We start from the raw sequence: 26,214 nt of genomic DNA, 5'->3' as shown, positions 1-26,214 counted from the left end.
AAAGAAATACAACCCGGGAGAGGTGGTTCCTCCCGAGGAGGGAAAAGTAGGCGGATTGTGAAACTCACTCCTCAAACCAAGGAACTGATAAAGAAAACCCGGAAGATAATCCGGGAAGCTGATAGAGTTGCATCTCATTCCATAGGGAGTGAGTATGCACCTTCACGAAGCATTATCTTGGAGTCTGCACCCACCCACATGTCCACTTCATTTCAGCTCCGTGATTCTCCTTCCCCGGATCATGATAATGTAGCCTCCTCCAAAAAGCCGGTTAATGTCATCTCGGACTCGTCTGATGAGTCTGTAGCAAGAGAAGAAGAGCAATACTCCACATCTCCCACAGCTTCATTATCAGGGGAGAGTGGAGGATATGTTGAGGGAGGTGAGCCACAGGTCGGGGGGATTGAGCGTACTAGAAAACCGAAGGCATGGGCAGACAGGTTTGTTAGTGAGGTTGCTTTCCACAGATTCCGGGAGTGGTGGCCAAAAAGGAAACTGATTCCGGAGAGGAAGTTTATAGATGCCGATCTTGTCCCTCTCAACCCTCATGTGCAAGCACAATTCCGCACTAGAGAGGGTTGGGGCTTCTTCAAAGAACGTGTTGAAATGGCGAATGAGCATATGGTGAAAGAGTTCTACAGCAATGTTCGCCATATAGTTCGGGACTCAAAAGTAACTAAAGTGAGGGACAAGATAGTGGTGTTTGATGGAAAATCATTGAATGAATTCCTGGGGTTCGGAGAAGAGGATGAATCGCAATATTTAGAAAAGCTAGCAATGAAAGAGGAGGTTCGTCCTTGGTTGGCCGAGCACTTGGCAGCCCCGGGTACAGTCCCAGTCTGGTTGAAAGCACAAGAAAAGATCATTCGGAACACCCTGAACTTTGAAGCCAAAGGGTGGTTGACTTTCGTGTGTAGTCGACTTGACCCGTCTACACATGATCACTCCATTCCCCTCCCTCGTGCTGTATTGGTAGCATCTATCATGGCGGGTTCCCTCTGAATGTGGGTAATATTATGTCGAGAGTGATTTCTACAGTGGGTAATGAGACCCAAACAAACTACCCCTTCTCGAATACACTCTCTTTGTACTTCAGAGAATTGAATGTGAAGAAAAAGAAATATGATGTCAAGGTACCTCCGATGGCCCCGTACTCATGGTATAGTCAGTTAGGTTCGTACAACCCGAAGAGGGGCAAGAAAAATGTGGCATCCACTTCCACCGCACCTGGCCAGTCTGAGGAGCTAGCGGTCATTGAGCAGCCCAGTGAGCCTTCCACCATTCCTGCTACGGATGAGGCATTGCCTCCAGGTCCGTCGTCAGCCGTTGGTCCTTCTATTGCAGCTGACCCGATAGTTCCTTCATCAAAGACTCACCGGTTCACCGCAAACCAGCTCACCCATTCCCTTTCCAGTTTGAACAACTGGATGTCAGTTGCGACATCCAAGTTGTCTACATTGACCACTGTTGTATAGGCACAGGGAGCGCCAGCTACTATTGAGATTCCTTCCTCCATTGAGGATGCATCGAAGAAGATCCTGGCCAACCAGGAAAAGATGATGGCGACGCAGGATTCCTTGACTAAGGCGGTTGGGGCACATGGCAAAGCATTGGAGAAATTGGCTCGGGAGCACAAGAAGCTGAGGAAGAAGAAGGCTTCTAAGGAGTCAGTGACACAGTTGAGAGGGGATGTGGACAAGCTCATGGCGAATCAGTTGCCACTTGATTTACTATTTAGGGACCCGACTGTAGAGCCAGCAGCTGCACAGGTACAGGAGGAGGAGTAGAGGCCGAGGAAGAAGAGGAAACTCCCTAGCACTAAGGGAGTTGTGATTGAGGTAGCACCAGTTCAGGAGAGTCCCTCCACTGCCCCACTAGTTGATGAGTCAGTTCTTGAGCAGGCATCTGTCCCAGCAGCACAGCAGCAGCAGGCCGGAGACCAGTCTGAGGTCCCCGCTAGTACAGAGGACTTAGGAGCCACTAACCAGCACAGGGTGACGAATGAGGCTTGAGGGGCCTTTCTATATCCTTTCTTTCATTTTTGTGCTTATATTGATAGTTAAATTGGGGACAATGCTAGCTTTTATTCGTGGGGGTGTGGCCCTACTATTTGGATTGACTGTTGGATTACTATATATATTCTTTTACTTTCTGCACATTCGTAGTTGTAGTTGGCTTGTATATAACTGTTCATTCCAGATGCTCTCAAACTCTATATATATATTCATTCCCCCTGGTTGTATATTCTACTCCCCTTTTGTACATATTCATTCGGTTTATATTTTGGTTTTCTATTTTTTGTTAAAATTTTTCATTTTAGTTGCAAAGTTAGGCTCGTAGCCTTTTTGTTTTGTTTTGGCGTTTGCAATAAGCCCTTGGTTTTCTTAATGCCACGGTTCTTTCCAAAGGTAGAGTGTTGTGCGAACCGGGTGGCTCTTCCCAATGATAGATGGCATGACAACCTTCTTAAGGGTTTGAGTCCGTTTTTGATTTTTCTTTTTGATTTTCAAGTTTTTGTAGTTAAGGGTACCTCAGGCAAAGCTTCACTTGGGCCTAGCACATTTGCCTTTGATCCTATGGTCAAAGACATTATGTTGTGTGTAGGATGGTGAAAGTTGTGGCCTTGAGACTCTTGTGTTGACCAAACAATCATCATGTGGTCATTTTGGGGCCATTGTGCGCTTGAATCATATCTAAGGTCGTTGTGGGCCCTCGACTCCGTCTTAGGCAATCCTTGAGTGTGTGTAGTGAGAATTCGAATCGTGAGCCCAAGTACCGAGCCGATGGTCTAGAACTTGCCCTGAATGTTTGTTGAGGCGAAATCATAGGTGGAACTTGCCTTGAGACGTGATTATAGGCTCTCCTTGATCCAAAATGCAAAATTTGAACAATTTCCATGACCTACCAATGAAATAATCCCTAGTTCAACCCTTTTGAGACTTAAACCTTTCTCGTTCATGAACCAAACTACAAGCCTATACCCGTTCTTAACGAAACCCTCTCTTGGTACCCAATTCTTCCCTTGAGTAAATGGTAAATGTCTAAGTTTGGGGGGGAGAGACAAGAAAGGCATCAATATGGTAAAAAGGCGTAAAAGCAAAAAGAAAAGGAAGGCAATGAAAAAAAAAAGACAAAAAGACAAAAAGAAAGACAAACATGAATAAGAACCAAAAAGGGAATTCAAGGACAACAAAAAAGTGAAAAAGTTGTGGAAAAGTGATAAAAAGGAGAAAGGGTTTGAATTGCAAAAGAAAGAGTGACAATGTGTCTCTCTAACCCCTTGAAGGAAGTGAATTACTCAATTGAGTCAAGAAAGTGTGCCAAAATAAATCAAAAGAAGTGTTCGAGGGAAGATTGAACCCATTTGAACAAAAACACGTCCTACCTTTACCCAAAGCCTTCATAATAACTCCTCAAAAGCCCTATATGATCTTGAGTTGAGGGAAGCCTACATTAGTGGATACTTACATAAGGGGAAATCATATGGTACTTAGAGCCGGACTTAGGGCCTTTTCTTTGTGAGAGATGAGAGAGAAGTCCATTCACCTCGATTTGTGTGCAAATACTCTAAAAGGTGAGGTTCACTCAGGGAAAGTCGAGGATGTGTGAGTTTGGGTTCCACAATGACCAAAGAAATTGAGAAAGGTTCCTTGATGAAATGTGTCAACTCTTGATGCTCTTGTGTCGCACTTGATCCACAAGTTTTCAAAGTTTAAATGTGTTAATGATGCATTCGCATTGAGGGCAATTGTTAGTCCCAATTGATGCTTGTTGAGGTTACTTTAGGATAAACAGGAATTACTTGGGTGTTTTCCATTGAGGGGTAGGTCTCATTTTATTTACTTGAGGACAAGCAAAGGTTTAAGTTTGGGGGAGTTGATAACTGTGATTTCTACATGTTTTATACCCATTCTTACCTAAGCTTTGTGCATTAACTGCCATAAATTAGTCCCAAAATGCTTATAAGTTGCGCTTGATTGCAGGTTTGAGCGACAAAATGACAAATACTAAATATCGGCTCAAAAAGGAGTGAAATTTGCCAAGTGTCAAAAGACAACAAAAGGGGGGAACAAAATGACCTGTGCGGTCCACACTGTTTTGTCACGCGGCCGCACATGAGAGTTCAGAGGCTGGGCATTTTCAAGGTCAACCTGCGCGGTCCGTGCTCCTTTTCACGCGGTCCGTGCCCCTTTCCGTGCGGTCCGCGCCCCTTTTCATGCGGTCCGCGCCTAAGAGTGTCAGAGACTCAATCATTCAAGGCAAAAGCCCATGCGGCCGCACACCTAATCAGTGTGGTCCGCGTGGATGAAGTTCACGTGGCCGTGCGCCACTTTTGTGTGGTCCGTGTCCCCAGTGCCAGAAGCAAGATATGAAGACCCAAAACCCTTCGCGGCCGCCCGTCATTTGTGCGCGGTCCGCGCCAGACCCTCAGGGGTATTTTTGTCCGGTTTTTCCTGTGTAGTATAAATAGAACATTTTACTTTTTAGGAGCAGTTTATAGATTCTGTTTTTGGGCGGATAGCAACTGAGCTCGTGAGACACATATTTTGGCCTATCTTGGGCATTTTTAGCTTAGTTTTCATCATAGATTATTGTAGTTTACCATTAGCAATTAATTAATATGGTTGTTTCATCTTCTATTTCTTCAATTTCTGTTTCTATTATGGCTAGCTAAACCCATTAGCTAAGGTTGTGGCTCAACCCTAGTGTGGGTAATTAATGGGTGTGATTGTTTAGTGCATGAATGATGTTGGGTATTTGTTATTTGGATTAATCTTATGTTTTCATTAAGATTTGGTAGTTGCAAACACTAAGTCTAGCTTAATGAGTCTTGACTCCTCTTGAGAAAGAGAGTCTATGACCCCAAGATTAATTCCAACAAGGAATTGGGATGGACCCATGAGAATGGTAGTCCCAATTAACGGGTTAAACCTCGAGAGAGTAATTACCCAATTTGAACCATAAGTTGCTTGGGCAAATTGGCCTACCCAATTGGTCTCGAGAGAGTCAATTGGGAAAAATCACTCTCTCTACCGAGAGGTGTGAGAGTGGGTGCAAAAGTGCAATGGTTATAGTATAAGTCCCATATTCATCATTCTTGCATTAGGAATCTCTACCCGTTAGTTGACCATCTAGGTACATGCCACGACCCTAGTGCCTTTCTCTATATTGCATATAACTTAGAATTAATATCTTAGCATAACTTAGCTTTAAATTTGTAGTTGATATATTGAGTTGATAATCAAAAGAAAACCAAAAATGTTAGAAGATCAATTAGGAGCTATAACATAGTCCTAAACCATACAAACACTCAACTCCAAATTAAAGCTCCCTGTGGAAAATTGACCCCGATACCGCTATTGGGTAAAAGTATTAGCGCCCACTCTTCCTTAGGTTGAGTCCGCTGTGATGCCACCCGCTCCCATTTCATTCTATCTCGTGGTAGGCGTATCACCCGGTCCCATTTCATTATATCTTGTGGTAGGCGTACCACCCGCTCCCATTTCATAATATTTTGTGGTAGGCGTACCACCCGCTCCCATTTCATCAATCTTGTGGTGGGCGTACCACCCGCTCCCATTTCATTCTATCTCGTGGTAGGCGTACCACTCGCACTCATTTCATTATATCTTGTGGTAGGCGTACCACCTGCTGCCATTTCATTCTATCTCGTGGTAAGCGTACCACCCGCTCCCATTTCATAATATTTTGTGGTAGGCGTACCACCCGCTCCCATTTCATCAATCTTGTGGTAGGCGTACCACCCGCTCCCATTTCATTCTATCTCGTGGTAGGCGTACCACCCGCTCCCATTTCATTATATATTGTGGTAGGCGTACCACCTGCTCCCATTTCATTCTATCTCGTGGTAGACGTACCACCCGCTCCCATTTCATAATATCTTGTGGTAGGCATACCACCCGCTCCCATTTCATCAATCTTGTGGTAGGCGTACCACCCGCTCCCATTTCATAATATCTTGTGGTAGGTGTACCACCCGCTCCCATTTCAGTTCATCACACAATCACAAGAAATCCCGGCAAGGGAACATAAGTAATATAATAACTTCACGACAAGGGAACAAGGATATCGAAATAGTCATCCTGGCAAGGGAGAATCGGCTATAACAAATCTCACTTGCTAGTACTCAGTTCAATTAATGGAAATACTTAATCATAGAGGATCATTAATTAAAGTATACAAAGTGTCATTCAAAAACACAACAACTTTCAAGTTAAGACCCACGGTCATGCTTGACACCAACGTATAGATACCCGTCACCATGTCTATACGTCGTACTCAACAAGAAGCAAGTAGCAAATATGACTCAACTCCTAATCCTTCAAGCTAGGGTTAAACCAAATACTAACCTCGATGCCTTGAACACCACTCAAGTCTCAATTATAGCTTTACCTCTTGATTCCACCACCAATCCGCTTGAATCTAGTCATAAGTTACCTAATCACATTAATAAATGCTAAATGAATCAACCCCAATGCATGAAAATGAGTTTTCCAAAGTTTTACCTAAATGTCAAAATTCACCCCCAGGCCCACGTGGTTGCAACCCGAGGTTCGAACCAAAACCCGATTACCCATTCCCCCACAAATTCAAATATATGGTTTGTTTTGAAATCGGACCTCAAATTGAGGTCCAAATCCCTAATTTTAGAAAAACCTAGGTTCTACCCACATCACCCAATTTCCCCATGAAAATCTTTGATTTGAAGTTGAAATCATGTTAAAAGATGTTAAGAAGTGAAGAAAATAGGTTAGAAATCACTTACCAATCGTTTCGGAGAAGAAAAGTTGTTTGGAAAATCGCTTCTTATGTTTTGGGGTTTTGAAAAGTGTAAAATAACTAAAATTCACGTGTATTTATACCCCTCTGAAGTTCTCACCGCGGACCGCGCAAGAAGGACCACGGCCGCGTAGGCTCCCTGAAGACCTGCGGATCATTGCCCCGTGCGGACCGCACCAAGCCGACCGTAGCCGCACAGCACCCACCGCGGACCGCTCAAGGCGACCGCGGCCTCACGTGATTGTTCGCGGACCGCGCAAGAGGGTTCAGAGACCTGTCAAAATTCCTGAACCTGCAACATCTGATCTTCTAAAGCCTAAGGCATCCCGGAACCTACTAGAAACTCACCCGAGCCCTCGAAGCTCTAAACCAAGCATGCACACTACCTCAAAAACACCCTACGAACATATTCGTGTGATCACATCACCAATATAACATCATGAACGACGAAGTGAGCCTCAAGATCCATGAAATTTCTCAGATTTCCTTTTAAACATCAATTTTCCCAATTTGGGTCCGGATCACGTCAAACGACGTCTGTTTTTTGACCAAACTTTACAGGAGTGATTCAAAACATATATAAGACTCGTACCGGGCGCCGGAACCAAAATACGGGCCCGATACCATTGCTTTCTAATCAGATTTCATTTCCATTTTCTTTAAACATTTTCAGAGAACAATTTCACTTAAAAATTCATAACTCGGGTTGGGGACCTCGGAAGTTGATTTCGGGCATACGCCCGAGTCCCATATTTTCCTACGGACCCTCCGGGATCGTCAAATTACGGGTCCGGGTCCGTTTACCTAAAATATTGACCGAAGTCAAATTTATTCATTTCGAGGTCAAAACTTAGCAATTTTCACAAGATTTCACATTTAAGCTTTCCGGCTACGTGCCCTGATTGCGCACACAAATCGAGGCGACTCTAAATGCAGTTTTCAGGGCCTCGGAGACACAGATTTCAATTAAAAACAGGTGATGGCCCCTTTTGGGTCGTCACAAAAACCAAGCACCTGGTCCTTCCCAGCCTTAAGCCTCCTAGCCTAGTATAGATCAACCAGTGACCCATTTCGAGATTTTTTGTTTTTGCTCATGTTTCCAGTATTTTTATTTCTTCTTATGCTTTGTGGTAAAATCTTATCAATCATCAATGAAATTCACTATCTTTTACTCTAACTGTTTGTTTATATTTCTTTAATGGTTAAAATTCTTAGCTTTATTTATGATGATTAATCCATGATTGAATTTGAAGTAGCCCCAGTGGCCATGAGTAAGTTTTAAAATCTGGTTATCGTACATATTTATGCAACTTTTCGATGATGCTAAAAAGGGAAAAAAGGTTGTGCTTTACACTTTGAAACAGTAATGTTTATAACCTAATGTACCTGGTCCTTGATGATAAGTGAAAAAAAGGAAAAATATTTCTAGCATTGTGTTGATGTTGAGCTGAGTGAAACATGGCCTAAGCTTATGAAAAAACACAGAGTTTGTCATCATCAAAAAGGAGGAATTTGTTGGCTCAAGTGAAGGTTTGTTTTGAAGATTGACAAAAGAGGCTCAGGCATGAACCAGGTCCATCCCTTGTGCGCTTAGACATGGGCAGATTCGAGCAAGTGGAATGCACGTAAAGGAGATAAGCTTAGCTTGGTATGTTTGATATCTCCTGATCGAAAAGGTTGCGCAATTGATAAGGAGAAGGACTCCTTACTCAAAGAGAATACTACCAAAGAGAGGGAAGGAGTTAAAGGCTGAAGTTAACTAGAACTCTTCCACCAAGGAAGAGTAGCATTAGAACTCTAGTTATTTTCTACTCTACTAACTCTATAAATCGCAGGATGTTCTCACTTTACAGGTTACACACAAAGCAGAAGTTAAACGTGAATTGAGAGTAAAATAGCAAGGCCTTTTGCAAGCAGTTCGTGTGTGATTCAAGTGTGCAAACCTGAAGTTACATGAACCAGATAGAAGAATCAGTTCCAAGTGTCTGTCTTTTATCCTAGTTCAATTATAGTAGGTATTTTCATATTGTACCTTTCAGCTTTATCTAGAGGCAATTGTAATAGGTATTCAGAGTATTCAAGTTAGAGTTAACTTGAAGTTGTTGCAACAGTTAGAGGCTGTTTGCCACAACGAGATTAGAGTTAATCCTAGGTTTACAAAAGTGTTTTGTAAATGCAGTTTTTGGCTCAGTGATTTAGTGAAGAGTTTGGAAAAATTCTACTGAAAAGTAGGTCGTGGTTTTTTCACTTTTTGAGCCAGGTGTTTTCCACGTAAAATACTTGTATTCTTTACTTTCATCATTTACTATTTCAGCAATAGTAGGTTAAAGAACACTTAGAAGAACCAGGTCCTTTCATAACCAGTTTAAGTGAAAAATTGGATACCACACAAATCACCCCCCCCCCAGTGTGGTATTGAAGTTAAAACATCAAATTCTCAGTCTTCCAAAATCGAGGAACCCCCAATTTGAGTTTTTACAAATATAAAAGTTAAATTCATTAGTTATTTATTGGGTAATATGGGTTTTATCCATATTCAACCCATTTTAAAGAGTTCATTATCCAACTCATTTTCTAATGGAGATTATGGGTGACTAATATTGTTTTAATCCATTTTGCCACAACTATTATTATTATTGGTTTTGAATGAACCTTGCAAGACAAGCTTTTTTAGTTTGTTTTCCTCTTCTTCTTTTGAAAAATGAAAATGAAAACGGATGATTAGTTTAGTCCCAAAGAGTTGGAAGAATGGACGTCTACCTCAAGATGATTACGCGCAAAGAAGACATTACTCAATATCAAACCAAATCAAATTAAATTTCATCGGATTTTTTATTCGGTTTGATTTGATTTTTCGATTGGTGCGACAACCATACATGTGTACTTAATTAAGGTGGTATGCCTTAGGTATGAGGGTACTGCAATTGTGGCAATGGACCACAAGCAAGAAAAAGAGAGTGCATCTCGTATTATAGGCGGACAATATGTAGGTTTTAATGTGTGACGGCATAAGAATCCAGTACAAATATTAAAATCTCCATTGCTTCAACAGTCATTACGGTGACTGTCTCCATTTGTTGTCAATTTTATGAACCGTCTTTCTTTCTTCCTTTCTTTATTTGTTTTAAGCAATTAATTCAGGCGGCATAATATAGATCCATCATAAAAGGTATCCATGTGATTTTTCAGTCATTATTTCTCTTTAATTATGTGTCGTGCAGAGCTTATAGCTCCAAGCGAATATTTCAACATCTCAATCATAAGCTGCCGACCATTTGGACGTAATGCTGCTCGGTGGGCCGGGCTTGAACCGGACCGGATCGGGCCCGCGGTCCTAACGGGCCTGGTGGGCCTGGTGGGCCGGTCCTGGGTGGGCCGGTCTTGGTGGGCCTCCTGAGCCCGTCACGGGCTGGTCTCCATGGTTGAGCCCACGAGCCCGGGACCGTTTAGCCCGGGACCGGCAGGCGGGCCTGGGCCGGTCCTGGCGGGCCTGGCGGGCCCAACGGCTATTTTTCAAAAAAAAAAAAAAATCTCCAACGGCCATATTTAAAATCTAGCCGTTTGGGCTGAAAATATGACCGTTTTTTAAGTTAAAGAAATGGCCATTTGGCCCCCAAACTTTATTTTAACCCCAAACTTTATATAATTACACTTTTCCCCATTTCTCAACTATAAATACCCCCTCATTCTTTCATTTTTATTCACCAATTCATCAATATCTCTCAATATCTCTCAATCTCTCTCAATCTCTCTACTACAATTACTTAATTTATTGTTGAAATTTCGTGAAAAATTGTGAAGTTGTTGAATTGAAGTTTTCAAGTGTTCAACGATTTTCAATTTTCAAGAAGTTGTTCGGCAATCCGGTAAACTCGTTTCAACTCTTACGTTTTTAGAATATATTTTTGTGTGGTTTAGTTTGCATAATTATAATTAATATGGCATTTACTTTGAAAAAAATGTTTGGTAAAGGAAAAGATAAAACCGGTGAAAGTAGTGGCCAACCAACTACCCTTCCCCCGGCTCCCCGACCTAGAAAAGATAAGCAAGTTGAAAGTAGTCGCCAACCTAGACGTCCTCCTCCTTCCGTAATTCTTGATAGTGATCACCCTTGTTTTCAATTTACCGATAGTGAATTTTATCATAATGTTGCACCAGGTGATAGATTAGATGATGAAATTATGAATGCTCTTTATCCTAATGAAACCATCTTAGAAAATAATGAGGAAAATGAGGATGATGATGAAACTCAAGCACCGGATTTAGATGATACACCTACTAGTCCTCTTAATAACCCAAGTGATGCACCGGTCGACCCACCTGTAGAAACTCCTACTTTTAATAGAGAACCTGCTAAACGCTTAGAAACATCATTAGTTTGGAATTTTTTTACTCAAGTAAGAGAAAAAAATAAGGCTAAGTGTAAAACTTGTGGGAAATTAATGTCGCATAAATATGTAGGAGACCGTAGCGGCACAGGTAGTTTGACTAGGCACATAAAAACACACCCTAGAGATAAGGCTAGATTTTTTCAAATGAAAGCGCATCTAGAGGGGACAAGTGTAGATTCTGCGGTTAACCCTAGTACAGGTTCAAATCTAGTTCAACCAGGAATTAACACTGTCACTGGAGGTATTTTATATTACGATCCAAATAGAGATCGTGAAGAATTAGCAAAGATGATTACTGTTATGTGCTTACCTTATACTTTTGCTTCTAATCCTAATTGGGTTCATTATATTAGAAGAGTGTTTAATCCTACTTATAAAGGTTGGCCTCGCGCAACAGTTAAGAGTGATATTTATAAATTCAAACATGAATATGAACAATATTTGCGTTATTTATTTACTCATATACCTAATCGGATTTCTATTACTACTGATATTGGTAGAAGTGGTAATGATTGTGATTACCTAACTGTTACAAGTCATTGGATAGATGAGGAATGGATAATGCAAAAACGCATAATTGCATATAGAATAATTAATTCGCGTCACACAGGTAAGTTTATAGCTAACACTGTTGCAGATATTTGTAGATATTTTTGCTTTAGCGATAAAATAATGGCAATTTCAATGGATAATGCTTCTAGTAACACCAGTGCTATAGGCATGCTTACAACAACACTAAATCCTGCATTTACTAATATTTTCCATGTTAGATGTATTTGTCATATTTATCATTTAATTGTCGGTGATGGTATGCGAATATTAAACATAGAAATTGAAAAGGTTAGAATGGCTCTTAATTGGCTTTTTTATTCAAACCGTAGAAGTAGACTTAGAGAGTATTTTAAAAAATGTGATGAATATGGCCTTAGAGAAAGAAAGGTTCCTAAACCTTGCCCGACTAGATGGAATTGTATGTACGAAAGTTTAGTAGTAGCATATGAATATAGAAACCCAATTAATGCAACGTTTAATTCTCGGGTAGGTGGTGAAGATGATGATGAAATGCTTACCACTCAAGATTGGACTAATGTTAAAATTCTTTTAGATTTTTTAGAACATTTTCAAATTGCAACAAATGCATTTTCTGGGCAATATTATCCTACTATTTCAAACTGTTTAGTTTATATTGCAGCACTATCTGATTTGTTTGTTGAATTTAGTGAGGGTGGGGATATTTATGAACTTGCTATAAATGAAATGAAACAAAAGTTTAAAAAATATTTTTTTCCTATCCCTCCTATTTATGGTCTTGCTGCAATGCTAAATCCTACAATGAAATTGGGAGGTCCTCATTTTTGGTATTCAAATATTTATAAGGCTTTAGATCTTTCAAATGAGGAAATTGCGACACTTGCAGATGCAAAAGCTTCAATTAAGATTAACGCTCAAACAGTTTATAATGCTTATCAACTTGCCTTAGAGCATGCTAGGCCAACTATTCCAACCCCTACTTCGTCTAGCTCACAATCCTCTAAAAGAGTTGCGGGCTTAAAAGCTCTTAAATCTTGGACGGAGTTCAGGGGGTCTCAAGGTGAAAATTATGATGAAACTTCACATCTAAATGAGCTTCAAGTTTATTTGTCTCAGGGACTTGAAAAGGAGAATCCAGACGGCTCTTTTGATCTTTTGGAATGGTGGAAGGCAAGGGAAAAACATTTTCCTGTTCTTGCAAGGATGGCTCGGGATATTTTATCAATTCAAGCTTCAACTGTTGCATCAGAGAGCGCTTTCAGTCAAGCAAGACTGCAAATAGGTGATCATAGAGCGTCTATGAGGGATAGCTTGGAAAAATCAGTATTGTTTAGAGATTGGATCCGCTCGGAAAGAAGAAACTTTGGAATTGCAGAAGCACAACCGGCGATAGATGAAGCTTATGAAGAAATGATAGCGGAACTTACGGAGGATTCGGCTTCGCCCGGAAGTGGTGATGAACAAGCTTCTTTTCCACCACCACCAACGCAACCTCCTCCGAACCTTGAAGGATTTATGAGATTTGTTAGAGATAATACATAGAATAATATGTAACTTGTATTTTGGCACATCTTCCTTAGTTTTTTTCCTTCTAATGGTGGTATTAGTACCTTGTTGTGCTCATTCCATTGGGGGAAGGATGACTAAGAAAGATATGTCATTTTTTGGTAATAAAATTTATTGCTTCTACCCATGAGCTTCTTTTCGCAATATTTCTTTGTCTATACTTAGAATTATTTATAAGCTACAATATATACATAATATACAATATATATACTACAAGAAAATATATTTATAAGCTACAATATATACATAAGATACAATATATATACTACAAGAAAATATATAAGAGAATATATATACATAAGATACAATATAATATACTACAAGAAAATATATTATGCTACAATATATACATAATATACAATATATATACTACAAGAAAATATATTTATAAGCTACAATATATACATAAGATACAATATATATACTACAAGAAAATATATAAGAGAATATATATACATAAGATACAATATAATATACTACAAGAAAATATATTATGCTACAATATATACATAATATACAATATATATACTACAAGAAAATATATTATGCGAATATATATACATAAAATACAATATATATACTATAAGAAAATATATAAGAGAATATATATACATAAGATACAATATAATATACTACAAGAAAATATATTATGCTACAATATATACATAATATACAATATATATACTACAAGAAAATATATTATTATGCGAATATATATACATAAGATACAATACATATACTAAAAGAAAATATATAAGAGAATATATATACATAAGATACAATATAATATACTTCAAGAAGTGATATTTATGCATGACAATTTAGTGTTTTACTATTGTTTTGTTATTTTATTTTTCGTCAAGCACTTTAATAATTAGATATACATATATACTACATATATATTTTTAATATAGCTATGATACTACAAGAAATTGTCTTAAAAAAAAAAAGCCCGCTAGGCCCGCGAAGCCCACGAGCCCGGCCCGTTAAGCACAGGACCATGTGGGCTTATGCCCGTCACGGGCCGGTTCCACCCATTAGGCCCACGAAGACCGGGACCGCCAGAACCCGGGACCACGAAGCCCGGGACCGCGAGGCCCGACCCGTTAGGCCCACTAAGGCCCGGGCCTGGGACAAAATACAGCATTATTTGGACGTTACCTATTTTTCACGTAACACTTAAAGTCTCAAAGTCCAATCTTCAAGACTCAAAGAATCAAGTTCTGATTCGGCAAATTGAGGTTGCTAGTTTTGTTGTCTTGCCCTGTCTCACTAACGAAGAAAAACTTCTCATACTTTTGGGTGTGTTTGCATGTTTGGTACGAAGGAAAACGGAAAATATTTTTTTTAATTTTTTCATATTTGATTGGCTTAAATATTTTTCTCATAAATTTATTTTTCTCTAATTGAAGGAAAATATTTCCCTATCAAGAGAAGGAAAAATATTTTTTCAACCTTTTGCACCCTATATATTCCCCTCACCCACCCCCAACCCACCACCTTACCCCCACCACCCCAAAAAATAGTACTTTCTTTTTCAACCAAAAAATAATATTTTCTTTTTAAATATGGAGCTCAAATTTCAACATTCTTCTTGTGTGAAAAAAGTAAAGGAGAATATTAGTTCCTTTGTGTTTGTGTGAGTTTTTAAAAGAATAATTAAATTCTTGAAAAAAATAGAATCGTGAAAATATTAGATATTTAGGGGGGGAGGGGGGAGGGAGGGGAAGAGGCATATGAAACATAGGGCTTTGGGGGAAGGGGATGAGGAGAGTAATATAAAAAATTATTTTCCTAAAAAATATTTACTACTCTCTAACCAAACACTAAAAAATATTTTCCGAAAAATATTTTTTACTCACCAACCAAACAAAAATAATAAGTAATAAAATCACTCATATTTTATGAAAAACATTTTCCTTCTTACCAGGCACACTTTGTATTCACAGTTTCACACAGACTATGATAAAACTGAGGTGAGAATTATATGATTTAAGTGAAAACCGTTTATATAAAGACTCCAATGTATTTATTGAGTTTTTTAAACATGAAATGTGGATAAATTTTTGCCCTGCTATAATGTATGTGTTTAGTTGTAGTTAGCATTTTATACTGATCTTAGATATATATGTTAAAATTATTGAAATTATAATAAATATTACGCTTTGTAGTTGTTACACGAATAGCTCTATTCTCCCTCACACGTCAACAGCAGTGCTCTGTCTTTGTAAAAGCTAGAACTTATTTGAATTTTTTTGCAATGTGATTGTTTCCTTCAAAAAGAAAAATAATTAGACAATTGTGTATACGGCCAATCGGGGAATTTATACGGTCAATATTGGGGAGTTCGACTTGGGAGCTACTGTGGCTCTCCACGCCCAACCTCGAGAAGCTCAAAGCAGAATGTGAAGTGTGACCCCGAAGTGCGTCCCTCGAGGGAGCACATCGAAGGTTCACTATGGTCAACCTCGGAGCAGTACAAATCGGCGATCGTAATGGAAAAGCGAGAAAGCTCCCAAGTACATGTGGATAGAGCTGACCAGGTCTGCAAGAATAGTACAAATTCATACTGAGCCATTATATAGTTGTATAGCATTTCCTCGTTATTATTAGACTGGTACTATGTTGGGATTCCCCCCTCCTATATAAATGAGACCCTTGTCATTTTGTAACACACATGAATATTGCATACAATAGAACATTCTCTGCTTTCCTTGCTTAAACGAGCTCAACAACTATTCTACAGCTTTATTGCTACTCATTTATTGTGTCCATTCGTTGTTCTTCATTTATTGCTCATCATCAACCTTTAAAGGCTGCCATCGAGGTCCCATATCGCTGAGCTCGAGGCCCTCAGTCTTATGACCACACTGGTTTTCTTATCATTTATTTGTTTATTTACACTTAGCATTATTCACATAACAACTAGTATTAAGATAAATCACGTATTTTTAGAACCACAAATCAAATATAATTGTTAATACCATTTTCAAGGTAAACAATTTGGCGCCGACCATGGGGGCTAAAAATAATAGTGATTGTTTTGGTGCAAGTTTTCTGATAACACACGTTATTCTTCACACTTTTTCTTATCAAAGATCCTTTGATTTTAGGCTTAATCATGTCTAGCACACAAAATGCACATCTTCACGACAGTGAGGGGCTTGGAGAAAACAGCGGCATAGGGCTCAATTGTAAACCCTGAGGGAGTGCCAAACGTGGAGCCAGTTGATATCAGCTCCCACAACGCTCTAAACTCGCAAGTAGGCCCAGACCCTATAAGGAATGGACACAGGGAAGCCCATGCTAGAGGCCAAGAAGCATGAGGAATGGAAGAAGGAGGAGTCAGCCTCTAAGCGATATTCGAGATGCTGCAAGCTCAGCAAGTCGCCATCGCTCAACTTCAAAGTCAGAACAGAATTGATCGGTGCCAACCCTACACCACTACAAACTGGCGAGGGCTGTCGAAGCATCTTTTACCCGAGATGGTCGGGATCGAATCCACGGGGAGCTAGAATTGGGAATTGGATTCCTATATAAACTAGTAATGTGTAGTGCTCTTAATTACACTTCCAATCATATTCGTTTGTTTTGTTACTTCTAATTTTTATGCTAATAGTATACTAAATTAAACTAAGAGTGATTGCTTGTAAGGTTTTCTAAATAGTTAAAGAGACACTAGGGAAGTGACTTTCTCTTAGGTGAATACTTGACGAGATCTGAAACCTAAGGCAAAGATGTTATGTTGGGGATTGAGATATAGCCAATGCACGGAATTACTCACTCTATACCTCTCGGTAGCTTGAGTGACTTTGCCCTAATTGACTTTTTCAAGAACAATTGGATGTCCAAATTGTGCAAGCAATATAGGCTCAAGTCGAGTATTACTATCTCTAGGTTTAACCCTTTAATTGGGGCTATCAATCTCTTGATTACACCCCAATTCCTTGTTGGACTGATTTTCCTATACTCAAGCTCTCTTTCTCAAGAAGAGCCCAAGTCAAATAGGCACAAATTAGTGTTTGCAACCACTAATTTAACATGGAAAACACAAATCAGTCCAAATATCAACTACCCATAAACATCTAAGCCTTAAATCAAAAGAGCCATCAAATACCCACACTAGGGTTGAGCCACAACCCTACCTAATGAGTCTATCTACTCATAATAATGAAAGAAATCAGAGAAATAGATGAAGAATAACTCACAAATTATGATTACAAACTAAGAAATTGAAGATTCGGTGTTAATCTAGCTACAAATTACTCAAAATGGAATAAAACAGTCGTTCATGTGCTCTGAGATCTAACAGATTACAAACGATACCCTAAAAATGTGAAAAGAAAGTATTTATACTAGGCCGAATTTTTTGGACAAAAATACCCCTGCAGAGGTACCGTGGACAGCGAAAAATGCACCGCGGCCGCGATGAGTCTTTTTGGCTTGAATATTCACTCTCTGAATCTGGCCACCGCGGGTCGCACAAAATGTACTGCAGCTGCAGTGGCTTCATTGCGGTCCGCATAAAATGCTCCGTGGACTGCACTGGCTTCAATTGTCCAAACTTCCAACTCTCTGAAATCCCCTCTAAACAGACCGCATAAAATGGATTGCAGCCGCGAAAAGGCTTCTGCGGCCGCGAGAAAACCATCGCGGACCACACTACTTTAAGCTCCAAATTTGCACCTCTCTGAATCTCCTCACCGTGGACCGCACTAAATGGATTGCGGCCGCGGTGTTCTGTTGCAACTGTACTTTGACTTGTTCTTGGTACTTTTGCATGTTTCACTCCTTTTTGAGCTGGTTTTGACTACTTGTCACCTTTTTTACCAAACTCTGCAAACAAGCACAACATGTAAGCCTTTGGGACTATTTGTATACATTTTAACCAAAACTCAAGTAAAATGGAGTGTAAAATGAACTATAATCCCTAGTTATCAACTCCCCCAAACCTAAGCTTTTGCTTGTCCTCAAGCACACAAAATAAGTCCCACCTCTTTAAGAGTAAAACCAAGAAATTCAGCTGACCTAAAGTGACCTCATCTAGCATCAATTGGCACTAACAATTGCCCTCAATTCAAATGAATCATTAACAGCATTCAACCTTTTAAGCACCATGGTTTGAGTGCGACACAAGAGCATCAAGAGTTGACTCAACCCATCAAGGAAACTCTTTCTAATGCTTCGGTCATAATGGAACCCAAACTCATACTCCTCACTCTCCTTTAAGCAAACCTCACTTTTAGATTGTAGCACTTAGAACGAGGATTGTGGAAACACACTCATCTCTCTCAAAGAAAGGTCACAAGTCCGGCTCTAAGTACCATAAGCTTGCCCCTTATGTGAGTCACCACTAATATAAGCTTTATTCTATTCAAGATCATATAGGGCTTTTAGTGGAGATGTAGTGAAGGCTTTTGGTTCAGGGTAGGAAATATTTGGTCTAAGTAGGTTCCATCTTCCCTTAAGTACTTCATTTCTTCATTTTGGCATGCATTCTCTTGACTATTTGAGTCATTTACTTCTTTCTTAGGGGTTAGAGAGAGACACTGTCACTCTTTTTTGTTCTTTTCAAACCTTCTTCTCCTTTCTAAACTTTCCACACCTTTCATATGTTTTCTTTTATTGAATCCCTTCATTTCTTTTACATTGTTCATTCTTTTTGACTTTTTGATTTTCTTTCTTTTTTTATTGTCTTTCCTTTTCTTCATTTTGTACCTTTTACCACTTTGTTGCATTCCTCGTCTCTCCCCCCAAACTTATACTTTTTCCTTGTGCTAAGGAAAGATCAGTGCCAAGAGAGGGTATTTTTAGAACGGGTAAAGGCTTGAATCATGGTTTTTGCAAGAAAAAGGGTTATGGCTCAAAAGAGTTGACTAGGGATAGTATCATTGGGAGGCTATGGAAGTTTTCAAGATATCATTCGGATCAAGGAGAGCTTATAATCACTTCTCAAGTCAAACTACACTTAGGATTTCTCCTAGACAAACATTCAGGGCAAGTTCTAGACTAATGGCACGGGACTTGAACTTGCAATTCAAATTCTCACCACACAAGCTATAGGATTGCTAAAGAGACAGAGTCGGGAGCCCACAACAACCTTAGTTAAGATTTGAGTAATACGAATGGTCTCGAAAAACCATTTGATGATTATCGGCCAACACAAGAGTCTCAAGGTCACAACTTTCACCATCATATACACAACAATCTATTTTTGACCATAAGATCAAAGGCAAATGTGCTAGGCCCAAGTGAAGCTTTGCTTGAGGTACCATTACTCACTAACTACTATTTACACAAAAGCAAAAAGAAAACAGACTCAAACCCTTAAGAAGGTTGTCATTCCATCCATCATCGGGAAGAGATACTCGGTTCACACAAATTCCACCTTTGGAAAGAACCATGGCATTAAGAAAACCAAAGGCTTGTTGAACGCAACAACTCAAAATAAGAAGCTACAAAAATGAAATAAGAAGCTATGAAAGAAAAATACGGAAAGTAGAATGAATATGTACAAGAGGGGATTTAGACGAATATACATAAGGGGAATGAAAATATACATCAGAAAGTAACTTTATATACAAACCACAGTTGTAAAGTACGAAAAGTGAAATAAAATGGTAAAATTATGTACATACCAAAAGTGAAAATCAAAGCATAATAAAAAAAGAAAAATAGTATCATATTTACAACACCAAATCATCTAGATAGGCTAGCCCCTCAAATGAAAACTAGCATTGTCCTCAATGCTAACCAACCAAAAATAGCTCAAAATAAAACAGAGAGGAAAGAAAACTCCATATTGGCCCTCCGTCTACATAGGATCATGAGCCTGGGTCCCTGGGTCCTCGGACTGCTCGGGGACCTGTGACTGGATCCTTGTAACCTGTGTCTGCACTGGGACCTGGGCCTGTACTAGGTCCTGAGGCTGGCTAGAGGAACCTCCCTACGGGTCCTCTAACTCTATCACAGATTCATCAGCATGGGGAATCACCCTCTTCCTCTTTGCGGGCCTCTCCACCTCCTGCTCCGGCTCAGGCTAGGCTGCTGGAGCCGGGTTATGCAATAATAGCTCCAAGGTCAAGTAATCAGCCTTCAATTTCTCTACTTCCACCCTCAACTCTTTCGCTGACTCCTTTGATGCCTGTGTCTTTCTCAACTTCTTTGTTTCCTTTGTCAGCTCCTTTAATACAGCCTCCAAAATTAATTGATGGTTCTCCAAAAGCTTCTTCTGGTTGTCCAGAAGCTCCTTGAGAGTACCCTCCACTGACTGTGGAACCTATGGCTGAGGGGGTACAGATTGGGATGCCACTGAGCTAGAAAGCACAAACAGCTTAGAAGTAGTTGTCTGCATCCAGTTGTTTATGTTGGCAAGGGTTTGGCTCAAACGGTGGGCAGTCAATGGGTAAGCTGAGGATGAGGGGATATCTGGAACTGTGGAAGTAGAGGGTCCTGGGGCAATGTCTGGTGTAGCTAAGGGAGGCTGAGAAGAGGCTAATACTACTACTGGCTCTTCAGACTGGCCAGTAGAAGCAGTGGCTTTACCTTTCAGATCTTTAGGGTTGTCATCACCCTTGAGGCTGTACCAGGAGAAGGGTGCCTTTGGTTTCACCTTTACATCAAACTTTCTTTTCTCCACATCTTTATCCTCAAAATACATAGTAAGGAAATGTGGGAAGGGGTAGGATCTATCACATTCATTCACCACCCGTTTAATCACCGTGGATATAACATTCCCGATGTTGATTGGGTACCCCACCATGATAGACGCCACCAATATAGCCCGGGAGATAGGAAGAGAGTTCTCGTGAGTGGTGGGGTCTAGCCTGCTCCAAACAAATGTCTCCCATCCTTTTGCCTCGAAGTTAAGGGTTCTCCTCAAAATTTTAACTCTCGCTGTCAACCATGCTGGGGTGGTACCTGGGATTGCCAAGTACTCTGCTAACCACTGACGGGCATCCTCCCCCAATGCTACCTTTTCTAAGTATAAAGTTCCATCCTCCTCCGGAAAGCCCAGGTAGTCATAGATTGTTTTCCCATCAAACATCACTTTCAAATTTCTCACCTTATTTACTGTAGTGCCCTTTTTTATATGGGCAACATTAGTGTAAAACTCCTTCACCAAGTGCTCATTTGCATCTTCAACGTTGCCTATGAAATAATCCCAGCCCGACCTCTCTCTGAATTGCCTCTGCACATTTGGGTTATAAGGCAGAAGATCCTTGTCAATGAATCTCCGTTCAAGTATCAACTTCCTCCCGGGCCACCATTCTCGGAATTTGTGGTAAGCAAGCTCACTGACAAATCTATCATGCCAAGCCTCTGGCTTTCTAGTTCTCTCCACCCCCCTACTTGAGACACACCCCCTCCTTCTTCTTCTTCTTCTATGGGATCCTCACTGGGTTTTGAAGGTGTAGGTGAGGTAGAAGAAACATCATCACCGCTCTCAGTTGAGCCCTCAGATGACTCAGAAGAAATTGTCACTGAAGCTTGAGCAGTAGGAGTGCATGGAGGTGTATCTCTCAATCTTCGCCTTTCCGGCCAGTCATGAACATACTCCGGCATTGACGCAGAGTCGGATGCCTCTTGAGAGGGTAAATACTCACATACCGAATGGGAAGTAGCTCGATCCGCAACTTTTATTGACTTACTAGTGTCCTTGATTGCCTGCCGGACTTGGGGAGTCAATTTGATCATACCTTTTTTCTTACCCCGGGAGGACTCTCCTTTTCCCTGTTGTTTTCTACCATCGCCTCGTGATTGAACCATTATCTGCAAGTGAAAGTTAGTTAAAGCTTGTTAGTATCAAACCAAAAAAAGCAGTTAAAATTATGATTGCAGATAATGAAGAAAATAGTTGCGGACAGCAGACTGCGGACCCTATAAAATGCAGTGCGGCCACAAAGAGACCATCTCAGACCGCACAAAATGGCATTGCGGTCCGTATTGAGGTGGGGGTCAGAATACCCACTCTCTGATTCCAGGCGCCGTGGACCGTAAGAAATGGTCTGCGGCCACGGTAAGGCATTGCGGATCGCGAAAAATTGACCGTGGTCGCGGTCCTCAACGTTCAACTTTCTGAAGTTTCACCACTACGGTCCGCACAAAATGGCATTGCGGACCGCGGTAAGCCATAGTCAGCAATACCAACCTAGGGTTTCAATTTTTGTCTCATTTTTAGCCTAAAATCACATATCATTAACCCCACTAGGTGTTCAATCATTATTCTTAACTAATTAACCCTAATTTAACATCATTATGTAAACCTACACTACGATTTAAAGAAAAGGGAAGGAAAAGAAGTACAACTAACTAATTAAAAGAAAATAAAACAAAGTTAAGAACCAAGAAAAGATTAAAATTACCAATAGTGAGATGCAACACAGATGATTTAGAAACAGGGTTTGAATTTGTGCAATTAGGGCTTAGATGAACAGTACTTTTTTACTATTGAGAGTGAGAATGAGCGAAAAGTTTTAAATGAAAGCCTAAGGTCCTATTTATAGAAAAGGACCCTGGGACCCACTGTACTTACCCACCGCAGACCGCAAGAAATGCACTGCGGTCCGCGGTGCTTGAACATATGAAGCACTAGGCATAAGGGCACCACGGTCCGCAAGAAAAGCTCTACGGCCGCGGTAGGCACCGCGGACCGCACAAAATGCAATGCGGCCGCGGTGACCACTTCAGAGAACCCTATTTTTAATCATTCACCACTGCGACCCCCATTGAAATTTTGCCTCTGCATTAAGGCCTTCGTAGTGCAAACTTCAGAGAGTGACATTTTTCTAACTTGGTCATGCACTGCATCAAAACAATCTTACACACATCTCACAACCAGTTAGTCCACACATGGGTTGCCTCCCAAGAAGGCCTGATTTAACGTCACAGCACGACGCAGATTACCATCAAATCACTTTAGATAGATTAGGGCCACCACGTGGCTGTCATCAATCTTCCCAAGGTAGTGCTTGAATCTATGCCCATTAACTCTGAAGACCTCTCCATTTTTGTTTTTCATGTCAAGTGCACCAAACAGAGTCACAAACACTACTTCAAAAGGTCAACTCCATTTCGACTTAAGCTTTCCCGGAAACAGACGTAACCGATAATTGAACAAGAGAACCAAATCACCCACTTTGAACTCTTTGCCCCGAGCATATTTATAATGAAGGTACTTCATCTTGTCCTTGTACAAGGACGAACTAGAGTAGGCATAGAATCGAAATTCATCAAGTTCATTAAGCTGCTCCACACGAAGATTTGCTGCAACATCCCATTCTAGATTCAGTTTCCTCAAAGCCCACATGGCCTTGTGCTCTAACTCAACCAGTAGATGGCAAGCTTTCCCAAACACCAACTACTACGGAGACATAACAATCGGAGTCTTGTAAGCAGTCCTATAAGCCCATAGAGCATCATCTAATTTCTTTGACCAATCGATCCTATTTGCATTGACCATCTTTGACAATATACTCTTGATTTCCCTGTTTGAGACTTCAACTTGGCCACTCGCCTGAGGATGATAAGGGGTAGAAACTTTGTGATTGACACCATATCTTAAAAGCAAAGTATCAAAAGCTCTATTACAAAAATGAGACCCCCCATCACTTATGATTGCTCGAGGAGTGCCAAACCTAGTAAAAATGCTCTTCTTGAGAAACGCAACAACACTCCAAGCCTCATTGTTTGGCAAAGCCACAACTTTAACCCACTTTGAAATATAGTCAATTGCCACTAGAATGTATGTGTTCCCACACTAACTAACAAATGGGCCCATGAAATCAATGCCCCACACATCAAAGATATTAACTTCAAGAATGGTATTGAGAGGCATCTCATCTTTCTTTGAAATTCCACCCGCTCTTTGACATTTGTCGCATCTCTTCACAAGTTCACTTGCATCTTTGTAAAAAGTTGGCCAATAAAACCCACAACTAAGAACTTTTGAAGCCGTCCTCACCCCGCCATGATGGCCACCATAGGGACAGGAATGACAAGCCTCTAAGATACTCAATTGCTCCTCCTCCGGGACACACTTTCGGATCACACCATCCGTGCAGATCTTGAACAAGTATGGCTCATCCCAATAGAAGACCAAACTATCCCGTTTGAGCTTCTTCTTTTGGCCAGAAGAGAGATCACATGGGATTATTGGTCACAACCTACTCCTCACTGCTAAAAAGTAGGAAGAGAGGGTCGCAATATCTTTTACCCGATTTGTGGGTCGGGATCGATTTCCACAGGGAGCTAGGAATGGAGTTGAGTATCTATTTAGATTGGGGTTGTGTAATTGTTACAAATATCATTTCCAATCATTTTTGGGTTTTTCTTTAATAATCTACTATTATCAACTACTAATTATAATTGCAACTAGATTATGCTAAGCGAGAATTGCTACAAGTTGTATCTAATAGATAAAAAGGCACTAGGGTAGTGGCATCCTCCTATGTGGCCAATTGACGGGTAATTGAACCTAAGGCACGATTGACATAATCGGGGAATATGCTATAACCGTTGCACAATTTTACTCACTCTCACACCTCTCGGTAGAGAGAGTGATTTTGCCCAATTGACTTTCTCAAGACCAATAGAGTAGGCAAATTTGCTCAAGCAACTCGGGTTCAAGTTGGGTATTACTCTCTCAAGGTTTAACCCTTTAGTTGGGACTATCAATTCTCTTGAGTCCATCCCAATTCCTTGTTGGGTCCATTTCGGAGATATAGGCTCTCTTTCTCAAGAAAAACCCAAGTCAACTTAGCACAAACTAGTGTTTGCAACCACTAATTCATAGATTAAACCATGAAATTGTCCCAAATAACAAACACCCATAGTCAATCTAACCTCAAATCACAACACGCATCAATTACCCACACTAGGGTTGAGCCACAACCCTAGATAATGGGTCTAGCTACTCATTCTTGAAGAGAAAACAAGAGAAATAGATGAAGATATAGACATATTAATTAATTGCTAAGGTAAATACAAAGATTCAATGATAAAAACAGTAAAAATGCCCAAAATGGCTAAGAAAGGTCTTCTCACGAGCGCAGCTAAGGTCTGATAATACCTGATACCCTAAAAATGGAAAAAGGTTCTATTTATACTAAGCTGGAAAAATTGAACAAAAATGCCCCTACGGGGTCAGTGCGGACTGCACAAAGTGGTGTGCGACCGCACTAGGATCTTGACTCTGCAATTTCAACTCTCTGAATCCAGGCTCCACGGAACTCGCAGAATGGACCGCAGCCGCGGAGGCTTCCAATGCGGTCCGCACAGAATGGACTGCGGACCGCACAGGCTTGAACCCTGGCACTTGACATCTCTCTGAACATTGCTTCTGCGGACCGCATGAAATGGTGGTGCGGCCGCAGTGTCTTCAGTGTGGCCCACACAATATCTACTGCGGTCGCACTGCTTTGTTGACTTCAAATCCAATTCTTTGAATCTCCCTAGTGCGGACCACACAAAGTGTACTACGGCCGCACTAGGCCTGTTTGTCCTGAGTTTGTCTTGTCTTTGGTACTTGTGTAGGTTTCACTCCTTTTGAGCCAATCTTTGACATCTCGTCACTTTGTTGATTAACCCTGCAATAAAGCACAACTTATAAGCCTTTTGGGACTATTTTGTATGAATTTATAATGAAAACGTAAGCAAGAAGGAGCATGAAATGCGGCAAAACCCCTAATTATCAACTCCCCAAAGTTAAGCTTTTGCTTGTCCTTAAGCAAATAAAATAGGACCCACCCCTAAAGGGAAAATCCAAGAATTTTCAGCTGTCCTAAAATAACCTCAACTAGCATCAATTGGGACTAACAATTGCCCTCAATATAAATGAATCATTAACAACATTTAACCTTTTAAAAACCATGGATCAAGTGCGACACAAGAGCATCAAGAGTTGACTCAACACATCAAAAGAACT

This window comes from Nicotiana sylvestris, chromosome 3 (genome assembly GCF_000393655.2).
Source record: "Nicotiana sylvestris chromosome 3, ASM39365v2, whole genome shotgun sequence".
Taxonomy (NCBI): domain Eukaryota; kingdom Viridiplantae; phylum Streptophyta; class Magnoliopsida; order Solanales; family Solanaceae; genus Nicotiana; species Nicotiana sylvestris.
Note: the sequence above shows the minus strand (reverse complement) of the source record.